The sequence below is a fragment of the Athene noctua genome, chromosome 18 (assembly GCF_965140245.1).
Source record: "Athene noctua chromosome 18, bAthNoc1.hap1.1, whole genome shotgun sequence".
Classification (NCBI taxonomy): Eukaryota; Metazoa; Chordata; class Aves; order Strigiformes; family Strigidae; genus Athene; species Athene noctua.
Window position 1 is genome coordinate 137,150 of NC_134054.1, and position 14,074 is coordinate 151,223.

At 55.5% G+C, this 14,074-nt stretch overlaps 1 non-coding gene across 1 annotated transcript; it reads right to left on the reverse strand.

Annotated features, from left to right (window-relative positions):
* Positions 1-7,666: 7,666 nt before the first annotated feature.
* Positions 7,667-7,748, reverse strand: TRNAS-GCU (transfer RNA serine (anticodon GCU)). The gene has a single exon. It is a non-coding gene; the product is annotated as a tRNA-Ser (tRNA).
* Positions 7,749-14,074: the final 6,326 nt, after the last annotated feature.

Genomic DNA, 14,074 nt, shown 5'->3' on the forward strand with positions numbered 1-14,074 from the left:
AGCCCGTGGTCGAGCACCAGGGGCCTGGAGGAAAGACCAGGAGCCAGCCCTGAGGGAGCGGCCTTCAGTCTCTTCCCAACGCAGTCTCTCTCTTTCCCCCTCTTCCTCTGCTTTATCTTACGCTCCCCATCAAACACCCCCACCTTCCTTCCGTGGCAATGGGTCTCGGGCATACGTGGCTGCCAGAGCCTTGAGGGGCAATGGCACAGGAAACATCCCTGGCGTGGAGATTTTCCTTCCCATGGCAGCACTTCTCTGACCTTTCCTCGGCCTCCAACATGCATTGCTTGAGCTCTCGCCTTTTCCGTTTTCCTTTGATTTTCTCATTAAAGACATTGGACATCACAGCTTTGCTAGAGAGATGTGTTTCATTCTCCCTTCTTCTCCAGTCCCAACCAGCTGACTGTCCAAGAGAGCTCCTCCCTTGCTACAGCTACGGATTTTTCCGTAGGTCCCGCGTTTTGGCCCTGACGTCCCATAGCAATGGAGACAAGGCCAGCTTGGCGGGAGGGAGAGCTCTTCTGGAAGGAGCCCCATTATGCATCAGCACTCCTCGAAAGCCACAACACGAAGCATGAAGGGAGCCTGAATAGCCACAGAATCATAGAATTGCCCTGATTGTTAGGGACCCCCAAAGATCACCTACTCCAACCTTTTGCAGGAAAGGGAGCCCAGATGAGATTTTCTAGTGCCCTGTCCAATTGCATCTTGAAAACCTCCTGGCACAAGGACTCTCAGACGTCCCTGGGGAGGTAGTTGTAGTGAATGATTGTTCTCATTGTAAAATATGTCTTCCTTGTATGAAGGCGAAACCTCTCCTGGTTGCTGCCTCTTCTCTCCCTGTAGCTCTTTGTTAAGAGGGAGTCTCCGTCGTCTTTGTAGCCGCCTTTAGGTACTGGAAAACTGTGATGCTTGCAGGGGAAGAGCATCCCAGGGCAGGACGAGACCCGGTATGACATGTTTTGTGGGAGGAAGCGGAGGTGGGAGAAGGGAGGGTTCAGGGTGGTCCTGGGTGAAAGAAGCATTTCGGAAATTAGAGAGGAGAAAGGATAACATGGCTGTCTCTCAAGAACTGGTTGCTGATCCGCATGTTTGCCTGGCCGTGCCCTGCTTCTGATCAGTGCAGCCTGTCCTGTCTTCTTCTTAAACTCTATTCCTGACTACTTTCCCCGGTGAGGGGCTCTCTGATCTGTGTGCACGTGTGCGTTTGGAAGTCTAGGGACCAGCAACTGGAGCCAGACCACAGGTGGCCGTGGTTGTGGTCTCGGTGGTGCCAGTCACTGGAGTAGAACCAGAGGTCATTGGCATTGCTTGTCTGGGGTGCTGGCCCCTGGACAGACCAGGGTGAGTGGAAATTATGTGCCAGCAAGTGAAGCGTGTGAGGATATGCAAGTCAGCATGTGACTGCTCTCAAGCATCAAGCCAGCTGAGTCAGCGAGTGGGTAAAGCGGCTTGTGAGCCACGTGTGGGTGTGTGTGCCCCTCGGAGTGAGGTCACAGAAGGCGTTGGGTACGGGAGGCACCAGAGGGTCCTGGCCACCCACAAGAGACACCGTAGGGCCATTACGTGTCTGCGTGCACACCTCTGGGGCCGAGAGAACCGGAGGAGCTGGCTGCCTGTACGACCAGCGTGTCAAGGTGTGCTGGTTTGTGGATAGAGGTCATTTTCGTCTTAGTAGCTGGTAGGGGCCTGCGTTTGGGATTTGTGCTGAAAATGGTTTTGACAATACAGAGCTGTTGTTGTCATTGCTGATCAGTGCTTATACAGAGTCCCAGGCCTCTCGCACCAGCCTGCCAGCAAGTAGGCTTGGGGGTTCACCAAAAGCTGGGAGGGGACAGAATCGGGACAGCTGACCCCAGGTGACCAAAGGGATATTCCATACCATATGACGTCATGCTCGGCATATGAACCTGCGGGAAGAAGAAGGAAGGGGGGGAATGTTTGGAGTTATGGCGTTTGTCTTCCCAAGTAACCGTGATGGAGCCCTGCTTTCCTGGACATACCAGCCTCTCGGTGGGAAGGAGCGAATGAATTCCTTCTTTTGCTCTGCTTGCATACGTGTCTTTTGCTTTAACTATTAATCTGTCTTTATCTCAAGCCGGGACTTTTACCCTTCCAAGCCTCTCACCCATCCCACTAGTGCGGGCAGTGAGTGAGCGGCTGTGTGGTGCTTAGTTGCCGTCTCAGGTTAAACCACATCACCAGGCCCACCGGAGCCAGGGACCAGCTACAGGGTGGACAGGGTGTCTCAGCCCAGATGCTGGAGTGATCCGCATTGTACAAGTGTGTAATTTTGTCCCACTCACAGTCTTCATGGTGATCAGCCAGAAGGGGGACCTGGACGAGGCTCTCGGTGTCCTTTGTTGAGCGCTGAGTGTTTCTGCCTGGGTTGATCGGTGTGGTTGGCCATGTGTTAGATGGGTCGTACACATGGATTTGTGCGTGTGTGTGCCTCCTGGGAAGCATGCTCAGCCTCGCTGATGGCTGGGCCAGGGGCCATGGAGCTGCGGCAGCCTGAGTCTGAACTCTGCTGGGCTCCTGTGTTCAGCAGCCACTGAACAGAAAGGGATCCTTCTGGGCTCTCCAAACCGCCAAGCTCCCCTGTCGATGAGCAAGAGTTCTGCTCTGCTTCTCTTCTCTGAGGCTGAGATGGATCCAGGTGAGATTACGGTGCCTATGAAGAAGCTGAGCTCTCCACAGCAGCCAGCCCCTTTCTCATCTCCCAGAGACTCTCCCTCTGGATTCAGACCCAGCTGGGCTGGCAATGGGGGCAGTGGTCCCCTTTACCTGCCTCCCAGGCCGTAGGGATATGTGGGGCTGGTGGGGGCATGGGTAGAGGGGTGGGGTCAGCAGCATTCTGAGCTCTGTGCCCCTTGGCCAAACCCCAGGCTCTTCTCCTCACATCTTGTTTGCATGCTGCCGTGTCCAGGCACGCTGCTCACAGGGGCTGATCTCCAGGAGCCACGAGGCATACTTGGAAGTGCAAAACTACTGGGAAGTGCACCCAGAGGAGAGCAGGGTGGGAAGAGCAAGGTGTCCACGATCGTGGAGAAGAGATATCCCAAGGAGATGTCCAGGGATTGGGAGAGGGAGGCAGGTGGCCAGAGAGGCAGAAGTGCAAGAGTGTGTAAGGGAGGGGTGGCTGTGTGGGCAGGAAGAGGCTCCGGCCACCTCTGTGTCTTTCATAACCATGCAGGATCATTCCTGTCCCCTGACCACTGCCAAGTTGCTCCTGACCATGCAGGACAGCACATCCCTTGGTGGCATGGCTGGCTGCTGGCTACTCCTGCCTCCACACAGGGTCTTCCCTGCTTTGTCACAAAGCCGGTCAAGGGCTTGGTGTGTCTGAAGTTTGGGGGGAGGCTGTGGGAGCTGGGGTTCTTCCCATACCTGATGGAAGGGCATGAAGAGGGAGGCAGACTCTCTTCTCAGCAGTATCAACTGGCAGCGCAAGAGGCAGTGGGCACAAATTGAAACACATGAAGTCCCAGCTCAAGGCAAGGGGGGTCAAACAGCAGACCAGGTTGCCCGGAGAGGTTGTGGAGTCCCTGTCCTTGGAGATACTCAAAACCCAGTGGGACGATGTCCTAAGCAACCAGTTCAAGTTGACCCTGCTGGAGCACTTGGCTGCCGCTGCCACCGCTCCTGCTGCTGCTTGTCCTGCTCTTCCTGCTGCTCCTGCCGCTGCCGCTGCCACTGGTGCTGCCACTGCTCCTGCTCTTGCTGCGCCTGCTCTTGCTGCACCTGCTCTTGCTGCTCCTGTTCCTGCTCCTGCTCCAGCTCTAACCCATTCGTCGGTAGTGTATACCATGACAAACGTTAGAGGGGCCTTACCTCCAGCCAGGTGGAGGACAGGAACAATTGAGTTTATTGGCCCGTGTGGATTCGATGGCCTGGCACATCTGACCGCCAGCAGTATAAGGCTCTAGTGGGCACTGGTGCCCAATGCACCCTGATGCCATCCCATTTTAAAGGGGCATACCCACTGGTATGTCAGGAGGGGTCTCAAGAGCTGATTGTGTTGGAGGCAAAGGTGAGCCTAACTGCGAATGAGTGGCAAAAGCACCCCACTGTGACTGTCCCAGAAGCTACACGCGTTCTTGGTATAGATTATCTCAGAAGAGGGTATTTTAAGGACCAAAAAGGGTATCGGTGGGCTTTCGGTATAGCTGCCTTGGAGACAGAGGAAGTCAAACAGCTGTCTGCGTTGCCGAGTCTTTCAGAGGACCCCTCTGTTGTGGGATTGCTGAGGGTCAAAGAACATCGGGTGCCAATCGCTCCTACAACAGTGCGCCGACAACGGTATCGCACCAACCGAGACTCCATAACTCCTGTCCATAACCTAGAGAGCCAAGGAGTGATCAACAAGACTCGCTCCCCCTTTAACAGCCTCATATGGCCAGAGTGAAAGTCTAATGGAGAGTGGAGACTGACACTAGACTATTGTGGCCTGAATGAAGTCATGCCACCGCTGAGCGCTGCCGTGCCAGATATGCTAGAGCTTCAATACAAACTAGAGTCGAAGGCAGCCAAGTGTAGGCCACGACTGGTATTGCTAAAGCGTTCTTCTCCATCCCTCTGTCAGCAGAGTGAAGGCCACAGCTTGCTTTCACCTGGAGGGGTGTCCAATGCACCTGCCAGTCAGCTGCCCCAGGGGCAGAATCACAGCTCCACCATTTGCCATGGACTGATCCAGCCTGCACTGGAAGAGGGTGAAGCCCCAAAATACCTGCAATGCCTTGATGACATCATTGCATGGGGTAGTACAGCAGAAGAAGTTTTTGAGAAAGGGGAGGAAATAGTCCAAACCCTTCTGAGAGCTGGTTTTGCCATAGAGCGGGGTAAGGCCAAGGGACCTGCACAGGAGATTCAGTTTTCAGGAATGAAATGGCAAGATGGACATTGTCAGATTCCGATGGAGGTGGCTGATAAAGTAGCGGTTATGTGCCCACCGACAGATAAAAAGGAAACGCAAGCTTTCTTAGGCGTAGTGGGTTTCTAGAGACTGCGTATTCCAAATCGCAGTCAGACCGTAAGGCCTCTCTATCACGTGACCCGGAAAAAGAATTATTTTAAATGGGATCCTGAGCAACAACAAGACTCAGAACAAATTAAAGGGGAAACAGTTCATGCAGTAGCCCTTGGGCCATTTTGAACAGGACAAGATGTCAAGAATGTGCTCTACGCCACAGCCGGGAAGAATGGCCTTACCTGGAGCCTCGGGCAGAGAGCACCAGGGCCCGATTCGAGTGGGGGTTGACCCCTGGGGATTTAGAGTTGGGGATATAGAGGATCTGAAGCCCGCTATCCTCCAACTGGAAAAGAGATATTGGCAGCATGCAAAGGGGTTCGAGCTGCTTCAGAAGTGGTTGGCACTGAAGCACAGCTCCTCCTGGCACCCCGACTGCCGGTGCTGGGCTGCTGAATGATGGTGAGATATTGCTGCTGGGGTGGAGAACTTGGTGGTGAAAGTACGTGGTGTGGGTGTTCACGTACCCAAGAGCCGGGCCACTGAAGAACAACAGAACGACCAACAGGTGGAACAAGCTGCTAAGATTAAGGTGGCTCAAGTGGATCTGGACTGGCAAAGCAAGGATGAAAAATTTATGGCTCACCAGGCCCATGACTCCTCAGGCCCTCAGGGAAGGGATGCAACGTATAGATGGGCTCGTGACCGAGGGAAATCTTAACCATGGACAGCACTGCACAGGTTTTCCATTCACGGTGTGAGACGTGTGCAGTCAAGCAAGCCAAACAGTTAAAACCCCTTTGGCATGGGGGATGATGGCTAAAATCTAAATACGGGTTGGCCTGGCAGATTGATTGTATCCCGCTCACACAAACTCAGCGTGGCAAAGGCTATGTGCTCGCAACGGTGGAAGCAGCCACCGGACGGTTGTAAACGTGTGCCGTGCCCCACACCGCTGCCCGGAACACTATTTTAGGCCTTGAGAAGCAAGTCTTGTGGTGGCATGGCACCCCAGAGAGAACTGCATCAGATAATGGGACTCATTTCCAAACTAATCTTCATAGACACTTAGCCCAAAGAGCATGGCATTGGGTGGGTGTATCACATCCCCTGTCCTGCACCAGCCTCTGGGAAAACTGAGCGGTGCAGTGGGTTGCTAAAAACTACAGAGAGCAATGGGGGGGTGGAATTTTCAAACACTGGTACATGCACTTAGCAAAATCCACCTGGTTAGTCAGTACTAGAGGATCTGCCAACCAGTCTGGCCCTGCTCAGTCAAACCTTCTTTGTACTGTAGATGGGGATAAAGCCCCTGCAGTGTGCATTAAAAACATGCCTGGGCAGACGGTCTGGGTTATTCCTGCTTCGGCTAAGGGTAAACCCGTGCGTGGGATTAGTTTTGCCCAAGGGTGCACATGGTGGCTAATGTGGAAGGACGGGGAAGTCCAATGTGTGCCTCAAGGGGATCGGGTTTTATGTGAAAACAGACGATGAACTGAACTGTACGATGTTAACTGTCGAATAACCCTGTTATTGCATAGCGTCATCGCTATGGTTGATACATATGATACTGATGGCATCACATTAATAAAAAAAAAAGAGATGAACTTTGATAGAGTCAGGCCTGATTTCAGCAACTGGTGCCCAGCGACATCCTCGAGATCGACCCACACGCAGACTGTGAGCATGGCCCGCGCCAGACACATCAGCTATGAGCTCCAACTCTCGCAGACTACACGCCACCCTCCTGCCACATGAATGAACTCAGTACACGTTTTGGAAGGATGGCCCATAGACTAAGAGAGCGATGTCTGTGTGTAGACACCTGAGACCAGGGAAAGGGATGCTGGTTACTTTAGGATGTACTGGGAACCTGAGCATAATGCAAGTGGTATGGAATAAGAGGTGGAGACTGTCCTGGTTTCAGCTGGGATAGAGTTAATTTTTCTTGAGCTTTGGGTGGAGCACAGCCAGAATGCTGGACCCGGATTGGTAAATGGAATATTCCATATCATGTGAAGCCTTGCTCAGTATGTAAAGGAGGGGCGGCCGGGAAGGAGGAGGGTTCTCTCGCTTTCGGGATTGCGACCATGGGAGCCGACAGGGCAAGAGGTTATGGGCGCCACGTGGGCAGCGGGGAAAAGTGCAGAGAGTGAGACTGCAGCCAAGCCGAACCCAGCCGAGACGGGCCAGGTGTCAGTCAGTGGGTGGTGAGCAATTGCATTGTGCATTACCTGTTTGTATTTCCTAATATCAGTAGTAGTATTAGGAGTCTTTTTTTTTTTTTTCTTTTTTTCCCCAACTATTAAACCTGCAAGTCTCCTTACTTTTACCCCTCCAGTTTCTCCTCCATCCCCTGGGCAGGGGAGGGTGAGTGAGTGTCTGCGTGGTGCCTGGCTGCCGGCTGTGTTTAGATGACGACGCTAGTTTCAGAAACTACTTCCAGGATGTTTTGCTCCATCATCGTCCCAGGGACTGAGGGGAGGCTGACGGTCCTGTGAGTTCCCCGGCGCTTGCTTCTTTCCTTTCCTGTTCCTCTCGCCTATGTGGAGACAGAAGAGGTTGAAGGTGTGTCCTGAGACACCTCAAAAGCTTGCTAGTTCCATTCAGTCAGCTCTCATCTCAAAACAGAGGCTTCCTTGGGGGGCACACATCGAGCTCCTCACACTCATCGACTTTGACCACTGTTGGGCTGACCGACGAGGATGGGATTCGAACCCACGCGTGCAGAGCACAATGGATTAGCAGTCCATCGCCTTGACCACTCGGCCACCTCGTCCGCATGCTGCTGCTGCTGCTGCCGCTGCCGCTGCCGCTGCCACCGCTCCTGATCTTGCTGCTCCTGCTGCTCTTGTTCCCGCTCCAGCTCCAGCTCCTGCCCCTGCTCCCGACGCTTACACCTTCTTACACTGTTTGCCATGGGAGAGAAGGAGCCAGCCTACAGCTTTTGCCTCTTGGGACGGGTCCACTCTCCCGAGAGCTGGGCTGAGCTCTGGGGACCTCTGGCCAACAGGTCCCAGCATTCACATCAGCAAACGTCTGGAGAGCAGAGCTCCACGCTTCTTCCTGGGAAGGAACACGGGACAGCGGCCCCAGCGTGGCTCAGTGCCCGCAAAGGAGTTGAGCCTGACTTGGAGGTTAATTTGTCACCAGCCACCTTCCCCTCACATTCTGGAAGCATACCACCAGCTCCTAAGGACAGGGGTCACTCACACTTGACTGCTGGACTTTGAACCAGGACAGAGCAGGTGCCTCAGGCTTGCCTGTGGCTTCTCCTGTGCTGTTCCCCCTGGTGCTCACCCAGGCTCTCATCACAGGCTGCTTCTCTCCCAGCACAGCTAACAGTCAGGAGCAATGAGGGAGCTGAGGGGCACTGTCCCCACTGCACACAACTCCCCTTTTCACCTGCCAGAGCTGTGGTGCTGCAGAGAGCGTAAACCGCTGTGCTGGTCCCCTGAGCCCAGACTTCTCTGTACCTTGAAGGTCAGACCCTGGGTTGAGGGAACTGGTGCAGAAGCCAGCCTCGCTGTCCCTGGTGGATAACAGGAAGGTGGGCATAGCATTGTGCACCACGGGATGGACACCGAAGGCAGGGCCCTGGGAACCTCTCTTTCTCCTCGACCTGCTTAATTCCTGTCCTTGATAAAGGGGAGCAGTGCACAGCCTTGGGGGCTGGCACCAGAGCCGCTTGCACCCTGGTCACTCTGCATGGTTTCTCCAGAACCATCCAACCCCCTGGGCCTGCAATAGTGGAGACATGTGAACAAGGAGGGACTGTCAGATTCAGGATTGCCTCCGGGTCAGGAGCCCATGGCAGCAGGGAAACGCAATGCTCTGGCGTGCTCCTTCCCCACAGCGCTGGCACTGCATGAGGGGGATGTGAAAAATTCCTGCGATTCGCTTTCTGGGTTCTTAACAAAGGCTTTTCTAACAAAGCAGCCAGGGCCACCACTGGCTCTCATTAATCCAGCAGTCTGTTGAGTCCCTGCTGTAACCTATACAGCACAGGGACATAGAACAGAAAATTTGGGCTCCCTTCATGCTTTGTGTTGTGGCTTTCGAGGAGTGCTGATGCGTAATGGGGCTCCTTCCAGAAGAGCTCTCCCTCCCGCCAAGCTGGCCTTGTCTCCATTGCTATGGGACGTCAGGGCCGAAACGCGGGACCTACGGAAAAATCCGTAGCTGTAGCAAGGGAGGAGCTCTCTTGGACAGTCAGCTGGTTGGGACTGGAGAAGAAGGGAGAATGAAACACATCTCTCTAGCAAAGCTGTGATGTCCAATGTCTTTAATGAGAAAATCAAAGGAAAACGGAAAAGGCGAGAGCTCAAGCAATGCATGTTGGAGGCCGAGGAAAGGTCAGAGAAGTGCTGCCATGGGAAGGAAAATCTCCACGCCAGGGATGTTTCCTATGCCATTGCCCCTCAAGGCTCTGGCAGCCACGTATGCCCGAGACCCATTGCCACGGAAGGAAGGTGGGGGTGTTTGATGGGGAGCGTAAGATAAAGCAGAGGAAGAGGGGGAAAGAGAGAGACTGCGTTGGGAAGAGACTGAAGGCCGCTCCCTCAGGGCTGGCTCCTGGTCTTTCCTCCAGGCCCCTGGTGCTCGACCACGGGCTTCAGCATAAGAGATTGCCCCGTCCCAGAGGCCCACAGAGCCCGCGGCCCAGACCGGACCACCCAAAGCCACCCAGCCCCAGGGAGCCCCCAGAAGCGATGGGCACACTGGCAGCGCTGAGGGAGCTCCCCACGGCAGCCGATGCGCTGGATCCCACGGCTGTGCTCTGGGGGAAGGAGCTGAGGATTGGGCCCGGCAGCGTCACCACCACTGGCGAGGGCTGGATCGCAACGCTGGAGTCGGCGCACCGGATGACGCAGGGCTCGTTGCAGCTGTTGGCAAGCGGGGTTGGGCCGCAGGTGGCTGGCAGGCACGGGCTGTAGCACGACATGTCTCGCAGAGGGAGGCGACCCTGCAAGACCGGGAGGGAGCAGAGGGCATTAGCTGCCGGGACCTTTCAGACGCCCAGCTTGGCTCCTCTGAGAACAAAGCAGCGGCTGGCCAGGGCCACATCTCCCTGGGAAGTTCCTTTCCATGTCAAGAGTGACCAAGGCCGGTCGCTGTGCCATGCATGGGGGACAAAGCACCTGGTGACCCGTTGGACGGTACCGGTCGTCCAGCCTCAGTCTTCAGCGGAGCCACTGCTATAAAAGAGCCCAGCTGACTCCCCCTCGGGAGGGAAGAAAGCTTTCCCTCTTCCCTCACCAGCTCTCCTCCCAGAAGAGGGAAGCACGGTGTATTTTCCAGCCTGGCCCACGCATCAGAAGGACCCCGCACAGAAGGGAAGCCGTCCCGTTGGCAGAAATCCTGCCAGCATGAAGAGAAGGAGTGAGTTCAGACTTACCAAGTTCACTGTGGAGAGCAGGGGAACAGACGTGGATGGAAGGGCTTGCAGTCGCCCGGGCTTTTTATATGGTGAGCCAGCGCCTCGGGAGACCTGGAACACACCTTCTTTGTGAAGCACGTTAACAAACAGCAATTTGAGGCTTGCAAAGCACAACCCACAGATGGGGAACTTGTCCCTTTGATCTGAAAGGCCTGGCCTGTGTTTCCCTATTGGGTGAGAGCACAGTGATGCATTAGCTGCTGGCTCCTCAAAGCACCAGTCATTTGAGGTCCCATGCCACTTCTCAGGCAGGGGTTTCAGTAGCTCCAGGCCCTGTGTGTGGGTTGTGCACATCCTTGCTGGGGAACGTGACTACCACTGTCAGACTGGGCTTCAGCAGTGGAGCACTCGTGACGAAGGCCACTCACGTGGGTCTCCTGTTGAAGGGCTGAGGCTGACCCTAAGAAACCCAAGGCCTTGCAGGGCCATGGGAGGGCTCAGCACTGAGCTAAGGCCTGGTGTGATGGTTTCTCCTTCTCAGAATTCTCATTCTCACAGTGGGTAGTCAGCCCCAAGGACGCAAGGTCACAGTGGCTGAGGAGGCTACTCACAGGCGTTTGACTGAGGGTGCTTTTTGCTTTCGGTCACCTTGCCAGCCCTGGAAAGGACAAGTGCTCTTGTGGCTGCAGTTCAAAGCAGAAGGCATGTTGTGGAGCAAGGATGGGCCTGTGCTGTCCGCTTCCTGCCCTCGGGTGTTACCACGTGCCTGCTGTGGCAGGTGGATGCATGTGCCCGCTGCTTCTGCCTCAGCTTTGCTCGGGCGCAGCAAATGCCAGGCTCCTCATGCGGTAGAGGAAAGCCTCCCCACCGTTCCCGTGTCTGGCAGTGGAAGCGGGATGGCAGGCCAAGGAGGAGAGCAACCCAGCGATGGCCCTCACTGCCAGCTGTAGCAGAGCTGTGCGGGCTCTGTCTCGCTCCTGTCTGGGGGCAAAGGAGGCTATGTGAGGAGCAGAGTGTCTGTCCTGGCGCACGCTCCTGTCTGCACGACCTCTCAGCTGCCACAAGGCAGAGCAGAGAGGCAGGAGCAGCAAGGTTGTTCTCAACTTCTCTGCTTACCCACCACGGCCTTTGGCATTTGCAGGTGCTCATCAGTAGTTTGAGCGCTCGTCCGTTAGTGCCCCGGCCGGGAAGAGAGCAGCCACAGGGCAGGTCGTCCCAGGCGGCGAGTTTCCCTCAGGCCTGGTCCCTGCTGGCATCTTCCCCTGCAGTGATTGCTGTGGGCAACCCGTGCCTCTTCTGCGGGGCTGGGCCACATCTCCGAGGGCCAACCTCAGGGCCTTGGGCCGCTGGAAGATATAGTCAACCTCTTCCCTGCCCTTCAGGTGAGGACACGCCGGGGACCGAGCGCCTCGCAAGTTCCTCGGAGAGCCTCAGAGACTTGCAGGAGGGAGCATCACTGGCTGCTTTGTCAGTGCACTTCCAGCTCCACATGGAACAGGCAGGGGTGGTTGCTGCCCACTCTGGTGCCATACTGACTCCGGGGACCTGTTTCTGCCTGTACAGAGTGGGCACATTTCCACTACGAGCTGCGGCACTGGGTCGCCCATCCCATTAGGATGGCACAACAGCCCCAGAGCATGGCCCTGCTGGAAGGGACGGCAGAAGCGAGTCAGAGCCATCAACACTTTGCAGGAGAAGACAACAGTCCCCCTTCTAAGACCCTTCCCTCAAACGGCACGGCCGCCCGGGTGAGAGCGTGGCCCATCTACCCAAGCAGCACAGGCAGGCAGAGCCTTTTTCCAGGCAGCTCTCAGGGCCGGCAACACGTGCCTGGCCTTTGAGCTCCCGCCACACCTCTCCAGGCAGGCACAGTCTCCTCTGTGTCTCGTAGGGTAGCAGGGAGCACCACCATCTGCTGCCACTCAGTGGCTGCAGCCTCAGTCTGGTGGTCTGTCACACCGGTCCATAAAGAAGCAGGCTCCCCAGGCCACGCACACTTCGGGGCGGCAACTTTCCTCGGTTTGGTCCATGCTCCAGAGATGTCTGGGAGTGGAAACGTCAGGGCATGTCCGTGCTGTCCTTCCCTTGGCTGCCATTTCACCAAGGAAGATTTCACACAGGATTTCAAGGAGTCACCAAGTGGTTGGGCAAGACGCTAACTGCCATGACAACACTGTACAAAAAGCTGCATTTCTGCAGGGATGTGGACACGAGGTTGTGCCTAGGGTCCTCGGCAGATCTGAATCCATTTCCCCCAGATCCCCTGATGCCAGTGCACAGATGACTTGCACCGAGGTGGAGCTGAGGACTCTCACAGCGCCTCAGCACTATTTGGTGACTCACAGGTGACTCCAAGGTGGTCTGCTGGTGTCACCTTGCAATTAAAGGGCCCCAAATGTGCCAATCCATCCCTGAGCCAGGGAAAACAAGCCAGACCCTCTGGGTCAGTGACCTGAACAAGCCAGTGGGCAATGATGCAAAGGTGAGTGTTGTTTGGGAAGACTGCACCGAAGCAAACAGGTCCACGTGGTGATGGCTCGCTTTCAGGCCTGAGTCAGCAGGCTCCTTCATTGCTCTCCAGGGCCGTTGCTTCTCCTCAGGAGAGTAATGAGTAAAGTCCTGGCAGGCAAGGCAAGGGCTGTGCAGTTCCCAGAGGAGACACTCTGGCCTTTCCCGACTGAGGACAACAGCTGAACTGCTGGGCTCCCTTTGCACGGTGTGCATCACCGAGGCCCGAGGGGAGCAGACGTCTGCTACCGAGTACCCTGAGCCACCCCAGCAACGGCCTCCGTATCCCCATCCCTGCACACAACGGGGTTTTGGTCCAGAGCGCAGGAGGGCCTTGTTTGACCATCACCTTCCAAACACTCTGGGGATCTGAGCCTCCTGCGTTCTCTGTCCCCCAGCAGAACAAGCATCCTGCAGGGGCTTGGCTGTGCTCTGAGCAACTCCATTGGTGACAGGCACTGGTGTTGCTCAGGGTCGGTGTCAGACTGTCAAAGAGAGACCCTTCTGAGTGGCCTTCAGGCGTGCCCCACAGGCAAAGTCCTATGTAAGTGGGGCCGTGTTCCGCAGGAGGGTCAGGACGTGTACAGCACCTACTCATGGCCTGAATCCGCTGCAAGGCTTCACCAGCAACTGGAATGAGACCTCAAACGAGCATTGGTCTGGGGAAGAAACGTAATTGCTATCAACAAAATCACGTCAGTGCTACCCAGGATGAAAAGGCAGCCACGCATTTCAGGCAAAGGAGGCATGTCTTTCATCTACCAGCAGAGGTGTGAGAAGCCCAGATTGCTGTTTCTCAACATGCTTCATGTTTGTGGCATTTTTCAAGCTCCCCTGGGGCTCTGGGCTGCAGTATAAAAGCTTGCCCAACTGCCAGCTCCTCTGTCATCTCCTCGTGCCTTCCTCTGCTCTGTGAAGTTGGTAAGTGTCACTTCATTTTGCCTCTTGTCTCCTTGGTTGGCAGGACAGATTTTGTGGAGAGGGCTGTATTCACACTTCAGCAATGCTCCTTTTGGACTCTTGGCATGATGACAAGCTTCCACAGGAGAGCTAGTCCCACCACAGATGTCTGTCTTCTTCCGTAGTGGCTGCTGTCTTCAGGAGCCCGGTTGTGTTCTACTCAGACATGTCCCCTCCTGAAAGAAGTGGGTGAGAGGAGCCTGACCTGACAAGACCCCTCAAGGGGTCTTGAGGGTGGGGCAGGGACAAGGAGACCC